The following is a 17,634-nucleotide window of genomic DNA, read 5'->3' on the forward strand; positions in this document are numbered from 1 at the left end:
CATCTGACACTTGTTATGACCTCGTTATTACATCTTAAAAAATGTGCAGTTTCAAAGATTAACATCTTATTTAGATGATGTATGCTGAATGGTGCCAAAACAACCACTGCACGGTCTCTCGTGGTTTTAATCGAGTATCTTTTTTTGGAAGGGTATTTTCTTGAGAAAGGAGCAGCGCTTAAGGACACCAAAGCAGCTCATAGCCACTTGACTTTGATGCGGCATTCTGCAATGATACAAACCACGAGCGTCGAGTTTGTTATGAACACGGCTCCAGCATCGAGCCCTTTGCAAGCTGACGACCAATCAACACGCTCCCTTAGCATCACGTCACGACTCCACTGACCAATGAGAGCGCGATCTGCGCCAGAGATCTCTGATCTCCAGGTTCGCAGCGCGCTAACCGTTGCACCACCGCTCCCCACACTTTCACAAACAAAGAAAAAAATCCCCAGTGTAGCCTTAACAGAATGTTGGGGCAGGTACTGTTAGCGACTACCTATGAAGAACGGCACGGTACACGAGCGCATAAGTGACCAACACCATCCCCGGTCGCATTTGTCTCCCTATTCGTGATGTTTACACAACGTGTTGATTTCAGGCTGAATTAGCGAGGCCAATAACCGATTCAGACAATCGTCACTTGTCTTTGCCGTGAGCGGGAATCGAACTGATTGGCCGGCTTCGTGGCGAAGTGCGTTAATCACGACACTACCGTTCCCCACATTCACCAGCTCACACAAAGACACAGATCCCGCAGCACCTGCCCCCCAACAGCCCTAACAGATTATTAGGGCAGGTGCTGTGAGCAAGCACCTGTGAAGGCCAGCACGGCTTGGTGAATGGGTTATTGTGTGCTTGAGAACTTGAGAGGGTGGGTGGTTTTGTGAGTTTTGATTGGATTTCTCCGGTATAAATACATATTCTAATTAATTTGTACGTCGGTATCTGAAATAAATATTCGGACAATGGAACATCTATTTACATTCGTATTCACGCGTGTTATACGAAGTGTATTTGTTGGTGTGTGTGTGTGTGCAACTTCTACCAACAGTCTGTTCAGAAGGGTGCGCGAGGCGCGTGTGAGTGGTTCGTGTGCTGGGTTCCTCTCTGATTCGTGTACCAAGGAGCACGTGACTCGCCGTGACGTCACCCAAATCGCCAGTTGCCTCGCAACGAGTTGTCCGACGCGCCGTCACGAGGCCTTAACCGATGTCACGTGGTCCTAACTGCCATATTGAGCAGAGGCGTTGAGCAGAGAGCTGCGTTCTTGCGATGCTCAAGATTTCCAAATAATGACCTCATGACATGGTGAGTGGAGCGAGTGTTGCTGTGTGTGTGTAGATTCCTGTGTGGGGAGTAGGCAGGGCTGTTGTGTCGCTAGAGGAGTAGCACGAATTTATATTCCACGGTGGTTGGTATTTAGTTAAAAAGTCATGGGCCTCCTCTTTGTCTACTCAGACTCAAAACGATTACAGTATCTGATTCAACGTGTTAAAACATCACCTATGTGCAGACCCCCCGTTGAAAACATCAGCATAGGGGAGACAAAGGTGGCCAGGCGTGGTGTGCCGTGCTGCTCTTTAGCACAGCACTGGTCCAAGGCTGCCAGGGGGATCTTCGTCTCTGTAGCTGTATATGAGGAGCATGCTTAGCGGCACGCTTCACGATTTTCTTCCTCCGCCCCCCCCCCCCCCCCCGTTCCCTCCCTTTCGACTCCGGATTCTGAGAAGCCTGCGAAGTCCCCCTCCACAGCCGCTTGGGCCGAAGTGGTCGCGGACTACGAGGCGAACCAAGGTACTGAACATCTTTGAAAACGAGCTCTATAGTTCATCGTATTCCTCCAGTATGAATATAGATTGAGATTCTGATTCTGACCAGAGACAAGGACAGAAACCCCCCGTGTAGCCGTAACAGACTAGGGGCAGGTGCTCATAGCGAGTACCAATCAACACCACCACTCACTTTCCTCAAATAACTTTGACGTGCCCGTCCTTGATCGATAGTAAACAATAATTTAAAACCGACGACGAGTACATCAATGTGCGTGTCTCTTTGGCCTGTGGCCACATCTGCCAGAAGCACTTATGTGTAAATTGGCTTCTTTGGTTTTCCTTCTAAAGAACGTGACGAGTTGCTATCTATTTAACAAGTAATTAAGTCATAAGGATAGTCTCGGTAACGATAAATAAGTAAATCAATGATAAACGAGCGCTAAGTAAACAAGTAAAGTCTTTATTATAGCGATGTGGGTGGGCAACAACAAACACGGGTAGCCATGGCAACTGCTTCCCCGCTCCAACTGTCGCCAACGGTCCAGGCCTCGAGCCCCGCCCGCTGGTGACGTCACTGCCACGGCCTATGTGGCCCCGCCCCCGTCTTCTGCAGGCTCCGCCCCCATCGTAGAACACTACAATTATATATTCTTAGCTCTTTCGGTAAAGTCACGTTGAAGAGAAACAACAAAATAATAAAATATATATAAAACAATAAAAATTCTCACGACGTTTCGACCATAACACAAATGGTCATCAGGTGTGAAAAACCAACGGCAAGAAACATTTGAAAGAAGTGGCGGTTTGCATTTATGTATTTATTTTTAAACGGTGTATTTATTGATAAAAAAAACGTTAGCACCACGGACAGCGATTTGGCTGTTTATTTAGAAGGACGAGTCCATCTATGTTCTGAAAAGAGGAGGGGGGAGACGAAAAATTAATGTATGCTGTCTGAAAGCCACTGTAAGCGTGAAAAATCAATTAAGACCTGAAATGGTTAATCAAATCTTTCCAATGATTGCTAAGCTAGAATCCATCTTCACGGTTGAAATTGTCTCTGTGCTTGTATATGTGGATAGCCTCATGAACGAATCTCTCATGGTAGCCAGATGGCTTACAAAGAACCTCTGTCTTGGAAAAGTCAATGTCATGTGAGCCTACTGAATTATAACAATGATCTGCCACGGCCGAGGTGTTGGTCCTACCGTGTTTAAGGTCTGCTTTGTGTTCACAAATGCGGTCCGAGACATGGCGTTTGGTTTCTCCAATGTAACTACTACCACAGAGGCAACTTAGTTTGTAGACACCAGGGTACTGTATGTCCGGAATCACATCTTTTACAGATGGAACCAGATCACGGATTTTATGTAATGTGTTGTAACGGACCTGGAACGTGTGTTTATTCAAAATTTTGGAGATCTTTTTTGTGATCCCCGCAATGTAGGGTAAAGTGATGGTTTTGAAAGGCTCCTCAAGAGGGTCCTTCTTCATGGTTTGAGTGATAGCTTTGCGGATTGTATAGCCAGAGTAACCATTAGCCTTAAGAGCTTGGTGTACGTGCTTGAGTTCACTGCCTATGTGTTCCTGGTCGGATATGCATTGGGCTCTGTGGTACAGAGTCTTGATGAGAGAATTCTTCTGTGATGGATGGTGGTGGGAATCCGGTTTCAGATAAGCATCCGTATGGGTAGCTTTCCTGTAGACAGAGTGGCTCATTGAACCATCAGGTCTCTTTTTTATTAGGACATCCAAAAAGGTAGCTTGCCATCTTTTTCGACTTCCATGGTAAATCTGATGGCTGGGTGTATGGAATTGATGTGGTCGAAGAATTCGTCTAGAGCAGGCCGGCCATGTGGCCAGATGAGAAAAACCAAACGCCATGTCTCGGACCGCATTCGTGAACATAAAGCAGACCTTAAACACGGTAGGACCAACACCTCGGCCGTAGCAGATCATTGTTATTATTCAGTAGGCTCACATGACATTGACTTCTCCAAGACAGAGGTTCTTTGTAAGCCATCTGGCTACCATGAGAGATTCGTTCATGAGGCTAACCACATATACAAGCACAGAGACAATTTCAACCGAGAAGATGTATTCTGGCTTAGCAATCATTGGAAGAATTTGATAAACCATTTCAGGTCTTAATTGATTGTTCACGCTTATGGTGGCTTTCAGACAGCATTCATTAAATTTTCGTCTCCCACCTCCTCTTTTCAGAACATAGATGGACTAAATTTTGATTTAAAGCTTTCGTGACTGCAGTAATTCATATTCTTAGTTTTTTTCGGTAAAGTCACGTTGAAGAGAAACAACAAAATAACAAAATATATATAAAACAATAAAAAATTCTCACGACGTTTCGACCATAACTCAAACGGTCATCATCAGGTGTGTCGGTTTGCATAAATTTATTTTGAAAACGGCATATTTATTTATTTATATATATAAAAATAACGTTTGCGTCACGCGCAACGATTGGCAGTTTGCCCAGGACTAGTACATCTATTTTTTGAAAAGAGGAGGGGGGAGACGAAATTTGTTTTTATGTATGCTGTCTGAAAGCCACTGTAAGCGTGAACAATCAATCAAGAACTGAAATGATTTATCAAATCTTTCCAATGATTGCTAAGATATAATCCATCTTCTCGGTTGAAATTGTCTCTGTGCTTGTATATGTGGATAGCCTCATGAACGAATCTCTCATGGAAGCCAGATGGCTTACAAAGAACCTCCGTCTTGGAAAAGTCAATGGCATGTGAGCCTACTGAATTAGAACAATGATCTGCTACGGCCGAGGTGTTGGTCCTACTGTGTTTAAGGTCTGCTTTATGTTCACGAATGCGGTCCGAGATATGGCGTTTGGTTTCTCCAATGTAACTACTACCACAGAGGCAACTTAGTTTGTAGACACCAGGGTATTGTATGTCCGGAATCACATCTTTTACAGACGGAACCAGATCACGGATTTTATGTAATGTGTTGAAACGGACCTGGATCTTGTGTTTATTCAAGATTTTGGAGATATTTTTTGTGATCCCAGCAATGTAGGGTAAAGTGATGGTTTTGAAAGGCTCCTCAAGAGGGTTTTTCTTCATGGTTTGAGTGATAGCTTTGCGGATTGTATAGTCGGAGTAACCATTAGCTTGAAAGCACGTACACCAAGCTCTTAGGGCTAATGGTTACTCCGACTATACAATCCGCAAAGCTATCACTCAAACCATGAAGAAGAACCCTCTTGAGGAGCCTTTCAAAACCATCACTTTACCCTACATTGCTGGGATCACAAAAAATATCTCCAAAATCTTGAATAAACACAAGATCCAGGTCCGTTTCAACACATTACATAAAATCCGTGATCTGGTTCCGTCTGTAAAAGATGTGATTCCGGACATACAATACCCTGGTGTCTACAAACTAAGTTGCCTCTGTGGTAGTAGTTACATTGGAGAAACCAAACGCCATATCTCGGACCGCATTCGTGAACATAAAGCAGACCTTAAACACGGTAGGACCAACACCTCGGCCGTAGCAGATCATTGTTCTAATTCAGTAGGCTCACATGCCATTGACTTTTCCAAGACGGAGGTTCTTTGTAAGCCATCTGGCTTCCATGAGAGATTCGTTCATGAGGCTATCCACATATACAAGCACAGAGACAATTTCAACCAAGAAGATGGATTATATCTTAGCAATCATTGGAAAGATTTGATAAATCATTTCAGTTCTTGATTGATTGTTCACGCTTACAGTGGCTTTCAGACAGCATACATAAAAACAAATTTCGTCTCCCCCCTCCTCTTTTCAAAAAAGTAGATGGACTAGTCCTGGGCAAACTGCCAATCGTTGCGCGTGACGCAAACGTTATTTTTTTAAATATATATAAATAAATAAATATGCCGTTTTCAAAATAAATTTATGCAAACCGACACACCTGATGATGACCGTTTGAGTTATGGTCGAAACGTCGTGAGAATTTTTTATTGTTTTATATATATTTTGTTATTTTGTTGTTTCTCTTCAACGTGACTTTACCGAAAAAACTAAGAATATAGATGGACTAGTCCTAAATAAACTGCCAAATCGCTGCCCGTGGTGCTAACGTGTTTTTTAAAATAAATAAATACACCGTTTAAAATAAATACATAAATGCAAACCGCCACTTCTTTCCAATGTTTCTTGCCGTTGGTTTTTCACACCTGATGATGACCATTTGTGTTATGGTCGAAACGTCATGAAATTTTTTATTGTTTTATATATATATTTTATTATTTTATTGTTTCCCTTCAATGTGACTTTACCGAAAGTGCTAAGAATATGAATGACTGCAGTCACGAAAGCTTTAAATCAAAATTTACACTACAATTACTTTGATATAAAATATAATTAGTATATAATTACAATAAAAACATTGATGACATGGCCGTCTAGATGCGTTGCCTAGCCAAGGTCACCCTCGTAATGATGTCTTTGGGTCGTACATATTCCAAGGTCCGTGTGCTCCTCTCACAAGCTTTCCATGCAATTCTGAGGGTGCAGCCGACGTTTAAGTACAATGATCATAGAATGTTGACGTGGATGACTGAATGACGAATGTGAGTGCTTGCATGATGATGATTAAGGGTACGGTCCAGGTACTGCCCAGTGCTGATGACATCCCCCCACTGTGCCCTAGGTCTCACTCATCCCCCAGAATCCTGTGAAGGAGCGGAGTCAACAGAGTACCACCACCTCCTCCACGACGCCTGCCTCCTGACAGCCGAGAATCCCCTGCTGGGATATGAACAGCTGTGCAGCTGCTGTTGCTGCCTGGGCCTGTGCGGGCCTCAGTTATCTCAGGTCGACCCTGCGCCAGTTCCTACAGTTGGGTTCTGGGAGGCGGCGGCTGCCAAGGACATCTGGCTCGAGATGGAAGCAGCCATGAAACCACCTCAACGACGCCGGCGGAAAAGAGCAGCTGGACCCAACAGCAGCAGCCGCTTGGCTCGTCCCACAAAGCGTCCCCGAGCTCCGGTGGGGGTGATGACGCGGGCCCAGAGGACTTGCCCCTCCTTCGTGGCCGAGGAGCAGGGCTACGAAGTGGGAGGCCACCTGAGAGTCAACCTCTCATATTATAATGACTTTTGTGGGAGGCCTTCACTCAGCAAGAAGAGGCGCTGCCACGGGGAGAAGATTTTCGTCTGAAAATCTTCTCCCCGCCTCCCCTCCATCCTGCCTGACCATCTCACCCCCCACCATCACTCTCCAAACCACCCTCCACCATCACCATCCACTCACCCCCCACCTTCACAGTAAGCCCCAACCCCCATCATCACTATTCGGTGTGCCCTCCACCATCACTATCCGCCCAAACCCCACAATCACCATCCAACCAGCCCCGCAACATCACTATCCACCCAACCCCCCACCATCACAATCTGCCCCATCCACCACCATCAACGACCGCCTCATCCCCACTATCCCCCCCCACCACCATTACTATACGCCCATCCCCCCACCATCACGATCTGCCCGACGCACTACAATCACTATTAGCCCCACCCCTTACCAATACAATCCGCCTCACCCTTCCCCATCACGATCCGCCTCACCCCTCACCATCACTATCCGCCCCCCCCCCCCTAACATCACTATTCACCACCCCTCACCATCACTATCCAACCCAGCCACTACCATCACAATCCGCCCGACCCCCTACCATTACTCTCCGCCCCAAACCCCACAATCACCATCCAACAAACGCCGCAACATCACGATCCACCCAACCCCCCACCATCACAATCTGCCCCACCCACCGTCATTACTATACGCCCATCCCACCACCATCACGATCTGCCCCACCCACCACAATCACTATTAGCCCCACCCCTTACCATTCCTATCCGCCTCACCCTTCACCATCACTACCCTCCTCAATCTCCCCCATCACAATCCACCCACCCCTCACCATCACTATCCACCTGAACCTGCACCATCACGATCCCCCACCATCACTATCTTCCCCACCCACAACAATCGCTTTTCGCCACACCCCTTACCATCACTATCCAACCCATCCTCGACAAAGACCAAGAAGACGAATCCAAGATGGCCACCTGAGGCGCGCGTGCGCTCCCGGGGCGTTCCCGGGCCGCGCTCCGAGCAGCGGCTGGCGGGGCCGTTTGTAAGGGGGCCGAGGGAGCCGACAGAAGGAGCCGATGGAGCCGAGGGGGCCGGGCCGACGGGGGCGGGCCGACAGAGCCGGGGGGCGGGGGGGGCCGACGGAGCCGGGGGGGGGCGACGGAGCCGGGGGGGGGGGCGACGGAGCCGGGGGGGGGGCGACGGAGCCGGGGGGGGGGCGACGGAGCTGGGGGGGGGGGCGATGGAGCCAAGGGAGGGCCGACGGAGCTGGGGGAGGGGGGCGTCGGAGCCGGGGGGGGGGGCGACGGAGCCAAGGGAGGGCCGATGGAGCCGGGGGGGGGGGCGACGGAGCCAAGGGAGGGCCGACGGAGCTGGGGGGGGCGACGGAGCCGGGGGGGGGGGCGACGGAGCCGGGGGGGGGGGCCGACGGAGCCAAGGGAGGGCTGATGGAGCCGGGGGGGGGGGGGCGACGGAGCCAAGGGAGGGCCGACGGAGCTGGGGGAGGGGGGCGACGGAGCCGGAGGGGGGGGAGGGGGGCGACGCGCGAGCAGAGGGAGCCGACACTGACTTTCTCACACATCATACACTGACTCACTCACACATCATGCACTGACTCACACTGCCGCTGACTCACTCACACATCATACACTGACTCACTCATCATACACTGACTCGCACATCATACACCGACTCACTCATCATGTGCTGACTAACACATCGTACGCTGACTCACACATCATACACTCACTCAACCTAATACGGACTCCATCATACAGTGACTCGCACATCATACACTCACTCACGCTGCTGCTGACTCACTCACACATCATACACTGGGAGTGTCGTGCTGTCAGCTATGGCTGCAGGTTTTTGTCGTAAATGTTATGTATATCGTTTATTGTTAAATTAAAAATTACAGTTCCTATGATTACTGTTGTTACATTGTTTTTTATAGCTTTATTTTGGTGATTCAAAAACATATGGTTAATCCAAATTGTCTTATAGTTGTTGTTGTTGGCTTGCACCACATTGTGATTTTTGCAGGATGTTTCTGTTGCGCGTCGTCGCTTTGGGATGTTCTGTGTTCATATTTTGTTGGTTGCGGTTGCACCCGACTTAAGAGCCGCATGGCTCACAGGGCTATACCTAAATAAATGAAACTTGAAAACTTGAAACTTGAAACCACGCCCCCCTTGACGTCAAAAGCCATGAGCTCCTCCCCCTCACACCTGAGCTCCTCCCCCCATGCCCCCCCTCGCGACCACGCCCCATGGTCCGCCATTTCCCTCCCCCTCGCTACCCCCCTGCACCCCCTGCCCCTCCTCGTGACCCCCCTTCCCCCCCCCGCCCCTCCACATTCGCAACCCCCCATGCCCCGCTCCCCTCCCCCGCTGCTATTTCCGCTTAGGCCGGGGCCGAGTGGAGGTGGCGCGCGCTGTGGATTGTGGGTGGCGAGCGGCTGCTTTGGATTCCCGCTCACGGCCACCGTCAGTGGCTCGCGAAAGCTTCTGAAGCGGCGGCTCGCTGGGCCTCCTCTACGTCGACTCAGCCTGAAGGCGAGAACCTCGCGCGGTGTGTCCACATCAGCAGTGGCGGCGGCGGCGGGGGGAGACAGAGGAGGCGCCTGGCCCACAGCCGTCACGTTCTGCTGAGTTCACGGCGCTGCTTCAAGCAGAGCTCGGCCCTGCTGCTGCTGCTGTTGAGAGGCACTCCCAGAGGGCCGTGTGGCTGATGGGAATTATAGTTGTGGTTAAATTATAGTTGTGGTTACAGTTGTTGGTCGTGGTTATTGTTGTGTGGTTATTGTGGTGGTTGAGCAGGTGGTGGCACACGAGTTAACCCATAGCACCAGGGTCTAGCCCTCTTGTACCTAGCCAGGCAGAGCAGTCAACCCATGGCACCTGAGTCTGGCCCGTGACCTCTTCCTGCACTTAGCCTGGCACAGCCGTCAAACCTTGGCACCTGAGTTATTGTGGGGACATCACCGCCACGTAGTGGTGAATGGCAACTGTTGATGTGTGTGGGCTTGTGTGTGAGTATGATGGTGAATGCGTGAGTATGATGGTGAGTATCATGGTGAGTGTATCATGGTTAGTTCGTAATACTGAGTGTGAGTTTGACTAATTCTCCTCCCTCTCGCTGTCTCTGCTTTCCCCCCTAACTACCTCGCCTGGTGTACAGGAGGTTGTGGGTTCGACCCCGACCCTGATGCCTGCTGTATATTTGGAGTTTGCGTGTCTCTGTCTCTCCCCGTGGTCGTGTGGACTTTTTATCCGGGTCCTCCGGTTTTTCCCCTCCACATTTAGAAACATTCGTTTAAAGTTTTGACTTAAAACTTTAGTGACTGTGATGATGAGCCACTTCGTAGAGCTATCATTGGTGCCAAGTCGCTTCTGAAGAAGAGATGTTTAGCTCAGTGGACCTTAGTCTAGTTCTCTCTACTTCCCGAGCACAAGAATAAGCAGGAGCAGGGGTAGGAGCATTCTCCACTTAGTGGTGGTGACGACACCACGGCGCTTGTGCCAGGATATGTGCACCACAGATATCCATCACATAGAGACCCATAGAGTCATCACACAGACCTATACACTCACCACGCACACATACCCTCAGACTTGCACAGAGAACCATAGACTCACCACAGAGACACATCAGACAGAGACGCATAGACTCACCCCACAGAGCCGCATAGACTCACCCCACAGAGACCCATAGACTCAGAGAGAGACCCATAGAATCAACACATAGAGACCCATAGAGTCATACAAAAACGCATAGACTCACACAGAGAACCACCGAATCAAACACTCGCACAGAGCCCTATAGACTCATAAAACAGACACAAACTCACCACAGAGACCCACGGACTCTCACAGAGACCCATAGACTCACCACACAGATCCATTGACTCACAGAGAGACCCAAGGGCTCGCGTGTGTGGTTATTTAGTTGAAGGTGGAGGGGGGTTACCAGCCCCTTGCACCCATCCAGAACTCCCTGTTGCCACTGTGGCTGCGAGGCGACGTGAGGTTTACAGCTGGTCAGGTTTGGCGCCCCCCCCCCCCCCCCCAAAATGGCATTTCTCACAACCACCACTGCGTTATCGACCGTCGCCATTCGCCAATAAGTGACAGTGACGTCACCACGGCGCCTGTGCCAGGCCCGGTGCACTTTGAAGCCACGTGAAGTGTCGAAGGCTCGCTGACCGGAGGTCCTGGAACAGACCCAGGTGCCATGGGTTGGCTGACCGAGATGACTGGCAGATGCACCACCTGTTCCCTGTACTGTGCCAAATTGCTGCATATTTATCATCCGGTGTTCCGCTCGTTGTTGTGAGCGTCACTCCTCCGTTGTTGGTGGAGGGCGACTGTCTCCAACTGCCCAGTAGAAGCGTCCTTCACGAGCCTCCCTCGCAGAGGCCGATCCCGACACCGCTGGTACCAGTCGTCGGCAAAGCCCACTCAGCTCCACATCCTCCCGTACCGCATCAGTCCACCTCCACTCCAGCCCATGGCGTGCCCGCCCATCTACTCTCAACCACTTACACCACATTCGTTAACGATTCGCACCCTAATCTGCCACTACGGTTGTGTGCAGGGTGTTGTGATGTCACGTAGTACGACGTTTCTCCTGGTCCCCCCCCCCCCCTCCGTTATAACACGCCGTCTATCTATGGCCTCGTCGCATTGGCCTTAATGGACGAGTGGTGATGGTGAAAGATGATCAGCGGTGGACACTAAATTACCGGGGCCCCATTTAACGTTCAGATGACACGGGGCACGGTACGTGAAGAACCTCTTATCTGTCCTGTAAGCAGACTCTTCTGCGTGGGATATTTAACACCTCTTAATGCACAGACAACAGCCAACTCAGCCTCGCCTGCCGGAGGAGCTCGCTGATGATCGGACAGTGTCCAGATCTCTCAAGGATCTGTGAGCTACTCGCACACAAAGATCCCCCGTGTAGCCTTTAACAGACTGTTGGGGCAAGTGCTTTATAACATCATCAAAGGGGCACTGCAATATGATGCAATCAAAATCACCGATCAGAGATTTTCCTATATATGGTCTTTGTTGATCGTGAATCGAGACTAATTGTATTGATTCCACTCAATCGATCCGGCAGCAAGCTCAAAATGTCCGATTTTATCTGCAATATTCTGCGTTTCACAGATCATACAAAGCAACGGTATTGATGCCCGATTTGTATGAGTGGGTGGGTGGCAGGGTGAGTGGGTGAGTGAGTGTGTGGGTGGCTTTAGTAGTTGAGCAGGTGGGTGAGTCAGATAATGAGGCGCCGCAGTGGCGAGATGTTAACTCCCTCGCCCAGAATACAGGATGTAATAAATTCGATCCCGACCCTGAAGCCTGTATATTTGGAGTTCATCTTTTTCCGTGGTCGCGTCGATTTTTTTGATTCCTTGGGGTTTGTTTTCCACGTAGGCTTTCGCGACCAATATTATCCAGAGGTTTTTTTTTGGGTTAGATCGCGTAAATATATAAATGTGTCGTTAAAACCCACCACCACTCGACACAGCCAACTAGTAAGGGTTGTCACGTAATCAGAACATGCCAATTTATCACTAGTACAACACACCGGTGTGTTGGAGAGTCAAGCCACAACATTTACAATCTGAGTACAACGTTTCACCAGTAATTACAACTAGCTTCATCAGGCGACAGCCAGATTTGTGGAGAAGTTAGTCTGTTTCGTTCCTTATATAGAGGCATAGATGTGGTGACCACACTTTGGCGCTCTTGATGCAAAGTGGGGGGGGGGGAGATTAATGAGTCAACGTACATTATGCATGCGCATTATGCGAACCCTTTGCGCTTGTCCTTCCGGTCCGTTGTGTGCATTAAAATAGCGGGGTTTTCCCTCCGCATTTCAAATCAACATGCGTTTAAAGGATTTGACTGCAATAAATGTTTACGTGATAAGCCACTTCGTCGACCTATTATTTGTAATCAGGTCACTTGATATACCTCTGTGGGCCTTACCTGGTAAAATAAAAAAAATTGTTTAGTTTCAGTTTGTTTAACACGTAGGCTTTCGCGACCAATATTATTTATAATAAAGGTTTTTGGGTTAGATCGCGTTTATTTATAAATGTGTCGTAACCCTCCACCACCCGACACGGCCAATCAGCAAAAAAAGTGTCACGTTGACAAAAGACAAATAATTCACTACTTCAGCCCACCGGTGTGTTGAAGAGTTAATCCACATTTACAGTTTGAGTACGACGTTTCGCTGGTAAATACTTCCAGCATCATCGGGCAATTCGCCAGAATGGTAAAGCCCTCACTTGCTCCCCGTTTTATATAGAGCAGCAGGGTGACGTCATCACTTAACTCATCAGGTGCAGTGATTAGAGGCGGAGGGGGGGGTAATGTAATTATATAATCGATTAGTAATCAGTCATTGGTTATGATTAGTAATGAGTTGTAGATTAGTAATTCTTTAAATCAAAATGTAATGTGTATTATTTAATAATACGCTTCCAGGCCGCACTAAGCCGGTAGCTGTCAGAGCTATTAAAGTTATTCTTGTTCCTCTCAATTTCAATGGATTCTCTAATTAGTCTTTGCCAGTAATAATTAGTTTTACACACCACTGCAACATTGTCAAAATCAATTGAGTGTCCTTGTTGACAAGCATGTTCTGCCACTGCCGACAGTTGTGTTTGAGATAATTTAATATTTCTCTGATGTTCTTTTAGTCTTACGCTGATGTTACGTCCCGTCTGCCCAATGTAGCAGCTGCCACATGAACAATTAATCCGATATACACCTTCTGTTGATAGTTTAGGTAATGCGTCTTTAGTGCAAGATACTAGTTTGAGTTGTGTACTGTACCAAATCTTACTGTAATGTTTTGCTTTTGCAAAACACGGGCTAATTTGTCAGTTACTCCTGAGATATGGAATTTTTATTGTTTTAACAATCTGGTCGCTTTCAGTAGTAGCGTCTTGATAAGAGACGCTCGTACATCGGGCGAAAACAGTGTCACATTAGTAATTCTTTAAATCAAAATGTAATCTACAACTCATTACTAATCATAACCAATGACTGATTACTAATCGATTATATAATTACATTACCCCCCCCCCCTCCGCCTCTAATCACTGCACCTGATGAGTTAAGTGATGACGTCACCCTGCTGCTCTATATAAAACGGGGAGCAAGTGAGGGCTTTACCATTCTGGCGAATTGCCCGATGATGCTGGAAGTATTTACCAGCGAAACGTCGTACTCAAACTGTAAATGTGGATTAACTCTTCAACACACCGGTGGGCTGAAGTAGTGAATTATTTGTCTTTTGTCAACGTGACACTTTTTTTGCTGATTGGCCGTGTCGGGTGGTGGAGGGTTACGACACATTTATAAATAAACGCGATCTAACCCAAAAACCTTTATTATGAATAGTTTCAGTTTATTGGATAGTTGAGTGGGTAGGTGGGATTTTGAGTGCGTGGGTGGGTCAGTTGGAGATTGAGTGGGTGTCAGGGTGAGTGGGTGGGTAAATTGGTGAGTGAGTGAGTGTGTTTGAGATCCAGTGGGTGGGTTTGTGAGTGGGTGGGTGAGTAGGTGGCTGAGTCGGAGAGTGGAGTGCCATGGTGGCGAGATGTTAACTGCCTCGTCTTTTATAAACGAGGTCATGGGTTCAATCCCGACCCTGACGTCTGTATATTTAGAGTGAGTGGTTGTGTAGGTGGGTGCATAGGTAAGTTCTTGAGTGGCTTGGTGTGTTGATGAGTCAGTGGGTTAGTGAGTGGGTTTGTGAGTGGGTGAGTGTGTGGGTGGCTTTAGTAGTTGAGTTGGTGGGCGAGTCAGATAATGAGGCGCCACAGTGGCGAGATGTTAACTCCCTCGCCTGGTATATTGGAGTTCGTAGGTTCCCCCCAACCCTAAAGCCTGTATACATTTGGAGTTTGCATCTTCTCCCCATGGTCGGGTGGAATTGAGTAGTTGTCAGGGTTGAGTGGGTTTGTTGTGAGTGGGTGGGTGAGTGGGTGGCTACGTCAGATAGTGGAGTGCCATTGTGGCGAGATGTTAACTTCCTCGTATTTTATGCAGGAGGTTGTGAGTTCAATCCCGACGCTGACGCCTGGAAATTTGGATAGTGCATGTTGTTCCTGTGGTCGCGTGACATTTAATCAGAGTTCTCCGGGTTGTCCTGCTGCATTTAGACACATGCATTTATAGAATTTAGCTTCTACGTGAAAAGCCACTTCATTGAACTGTTATTTGTGGTCACGTGGCTTCTGAAAAATATCTATTTTGCTGTGGGCCTGACCTAGTAAAATAAAAATAAAAATTTAAAGTTTAGTTTAGTGTGTGGATAATTGGGTGGGTGGGTGAGTGGGCAAGTGCATGGGTGAGTGCCTGGGTGGTTTTATGGGTACTGAGTGGCTGGGTGAGTCAGTGCCTGGATGCATGTGTGGGTTCGAGATTGAGTGGATGGCTTGGTGAGTGGGTGAGTGGCTCGGTGGTTGAGTTAGTGTGTGCTTCAATTCGTGGGTGGTTGAGTGGGTGGGTGTTTAAGTGAGTGGGTGACTGTGGGTTACTGGGTGGGAGAGTCATATAGTGGGGGGGGCACAGTGGCGATATGTTAACTACCTCGCCTCGTATACAGAAGGTTGTGGGTTCGATCCTGACCCTGATGCCTGTATATATCCCTCCACATTTAGAAACATGTATTTAGAGGAGTTGGTTGCTATAAATGTATACATGATAAGCCACTTTTTTGACCTATAATTTGTGGCGATGGTGCTTCTGAAAACAATATTTATAGCTCAGTGGGCCTTACCTGGTAAAATAAACCTGGTTGAGTTAGTGGGTGGTTGAGTTAATGGGTGGTTTAATTATTGGGTGGCTTTATTATTGTTTGGTTGAGTGATGGGTGGGTGGATGATTAGTTATTTGAGTAGTGGGTGATTTGGTGACTCGGTGAGTGACTGAGATAGTGGGAGGTGGTTGGGCGAGTGTGTGGGTTAGAAATTGAGTGGGTGGCAGGGTGAGTAGATGTGTAAGTGGGTGAGTGAGTAGGCGAGTGGCTGGGTAATTAGGCGAGTGGCTCGGTAAATAATTGAGCAGCTGGGCGAGTAGGTGAGTGTATGGGTGAGTGTGGGTGGGTATGTGGTTGGGTGAATGAGTGTGTGGGAAGGAGGTTAGGTGGGTAGTGGGTGGGTTATACATTGAGATACATTGAGTGAGTGCGTTAGTGACTGGGTGAGTGAGTGGGCAGGTGGGTGGGTGAGTGGGTGGGTTAGTGATTGAGTGGCTCGGTGAGTGAGTGCTGGGTCGGTGAGTGGGTGTGTAGGCGAGTGTGGGGTTGTTAGTGGGTGGGTGATTGATGGGGTGGGTGTGTAAGTGAGGAGATGGGTGGGTTGGTGAGTGCATGAGGGAGTAAGTGGGTGGTTGAGCGAGTGCATAAGTGAGTGCATAAGTGAGTGGGTGTGTGTAGATTAGTTTGGTATGAGATTGAGTGGAATGCTGGGTGAGTGGTTGAGAAGATAGGTGGGCAAGTTAATGAGTGAGTGGGTGGGTGAGCGGAGGGGTGAGTGACGGGTTGGGTGAGTGAGTGAATGGGTGAGTGACGGCTGGGTGGGTAATTTAACATGGGAAATTGAGTGGGTAAGTTAGCGTGTAAGTGAGTGGATGGTTGAGTCAGAGAGTGAGGCGCCAAGGTGGTGAGATGTTCACTATTTTGCCTAGTATACAGGAGGTGGTGTATTCGATCCCGACCCTGTCGCCTGTATATTTGGAGTTTGCAAGTTCTCACCCGTGGTCGCCTGGATTTTGTTCTAGATCCTCGGTTTTCCCTCTGCATTTAGAAGCAACATGCGTTTAGAGGATTTGGCTGCAATAAATGTATCTGTGATAAGCCACTCGTTTATCTATCATTTGTAGATAGGTCTATTCTGAAAAGGATCTATATAGCTCAATGGGCCTTGCCTGGTGAAATAAAAAGTACATTTCGGTTTAAAGCTTTCGTGACTGCAAGGATTCATCTTCTTGGTTCTTTCGGTAAAGTCACGTAGAATGGGAATAAAATAATAATAAAATAAGACAATAAAATTCTCACGACGTTTTGGCCACGACACAAGTGGCCTTCAAGTGAAGAGACAGGTCTGTCCGGAAGACAGAGCTTGAATGAACGCTGACATGCAAGGACCGCGTCTATTAAGCTGTGTGGGCGGAGTTAAAATATGAATTTGCATGTTACCAGCATCACCTCCAGAGAGGAGGAGGGAGGGGGCTGGGAACACAGGCAGAGAGGAAACAAGAAAAGGGGCAAGTGCAACAGCCAAGGTGCGCTGTTGTGTCCTGAGTTGCCTTATGACTATGCTGTAAACAGGACTACTATATAATACAATATTATACCTTCCAATCTAAACTACATGGTATAACATCATATCATTAGACAAATTCCACTTTTGAATTATACAATACGTTACTTTACACTACCCTATACTTTAGATTATAAACTATTAGACTTGTGATATTACACCGTCTTATTCTATGAACCCAACTATATACCACACTGATGTATATTCATTATGCAATTACGATGCTATATATTGCCTTATGAGTTATGTTAAACATTAATGTTATACTATTAATTATTATACTACATGTTGTAAACCATACCATTGACCGTGGTGTGAGAAGTATTAAGAGGCAGTGCCAGCGAAAGGGCTGCAGTCTGAAAATCACCATAAAATACAATCAAT

The 17,634-nt window shown here is 48.0% G+C and overlaps 1 long non-coding RNA gene across 4 annotated transcripts in view; it reads left to right on the forward strand.

Moving 5' to 3' along the window:
• Positions 1 to 9,283: 9,283 nt before the first annotated feature.
• Positions 9,284 to 17,634, forward strand: part of LOC116937171 (uncharacterized) — a 33,106-nt gene continuing 24,755 nt past the window's right edge. For 3 of the 4 annotated variants that reach the window (XR_012940881.1, XR_012940879.1, XR_012940880.1), the window contains exon 1: positions 9,286 to 9,454. This is a non-coding gene — a long non-coding RNA (uncharacterized LOC116937171). Of the gene's footprint in view, positions 9,455 to 17,634 lie in introns of all 4 variants that reach the window. The other variant, XR_012940882.1, reaches the window with a different exon arrangement.

The sequence above is a fragment of the Petromyzon marinus genome, unplaced genomic scaffold, assembly GCF_048934315.1.
Source record: "Petromyzon marinus isolate PM22_M1 ecotype Great Lakes invasive population unplaced genomic scaffold, UKy_Petmar_22M1.pri1.0 PM_Scaffold_77, whole genome shotgun sequence".
Classification (NCBI taxonomy): domain Eukaryota; kingdom Metazoa; phylum Chordata; class Hyperoartia; order Petromyzontiformes; family Petromyzontidae; genus Petromyzon; species Petromyzon marinus.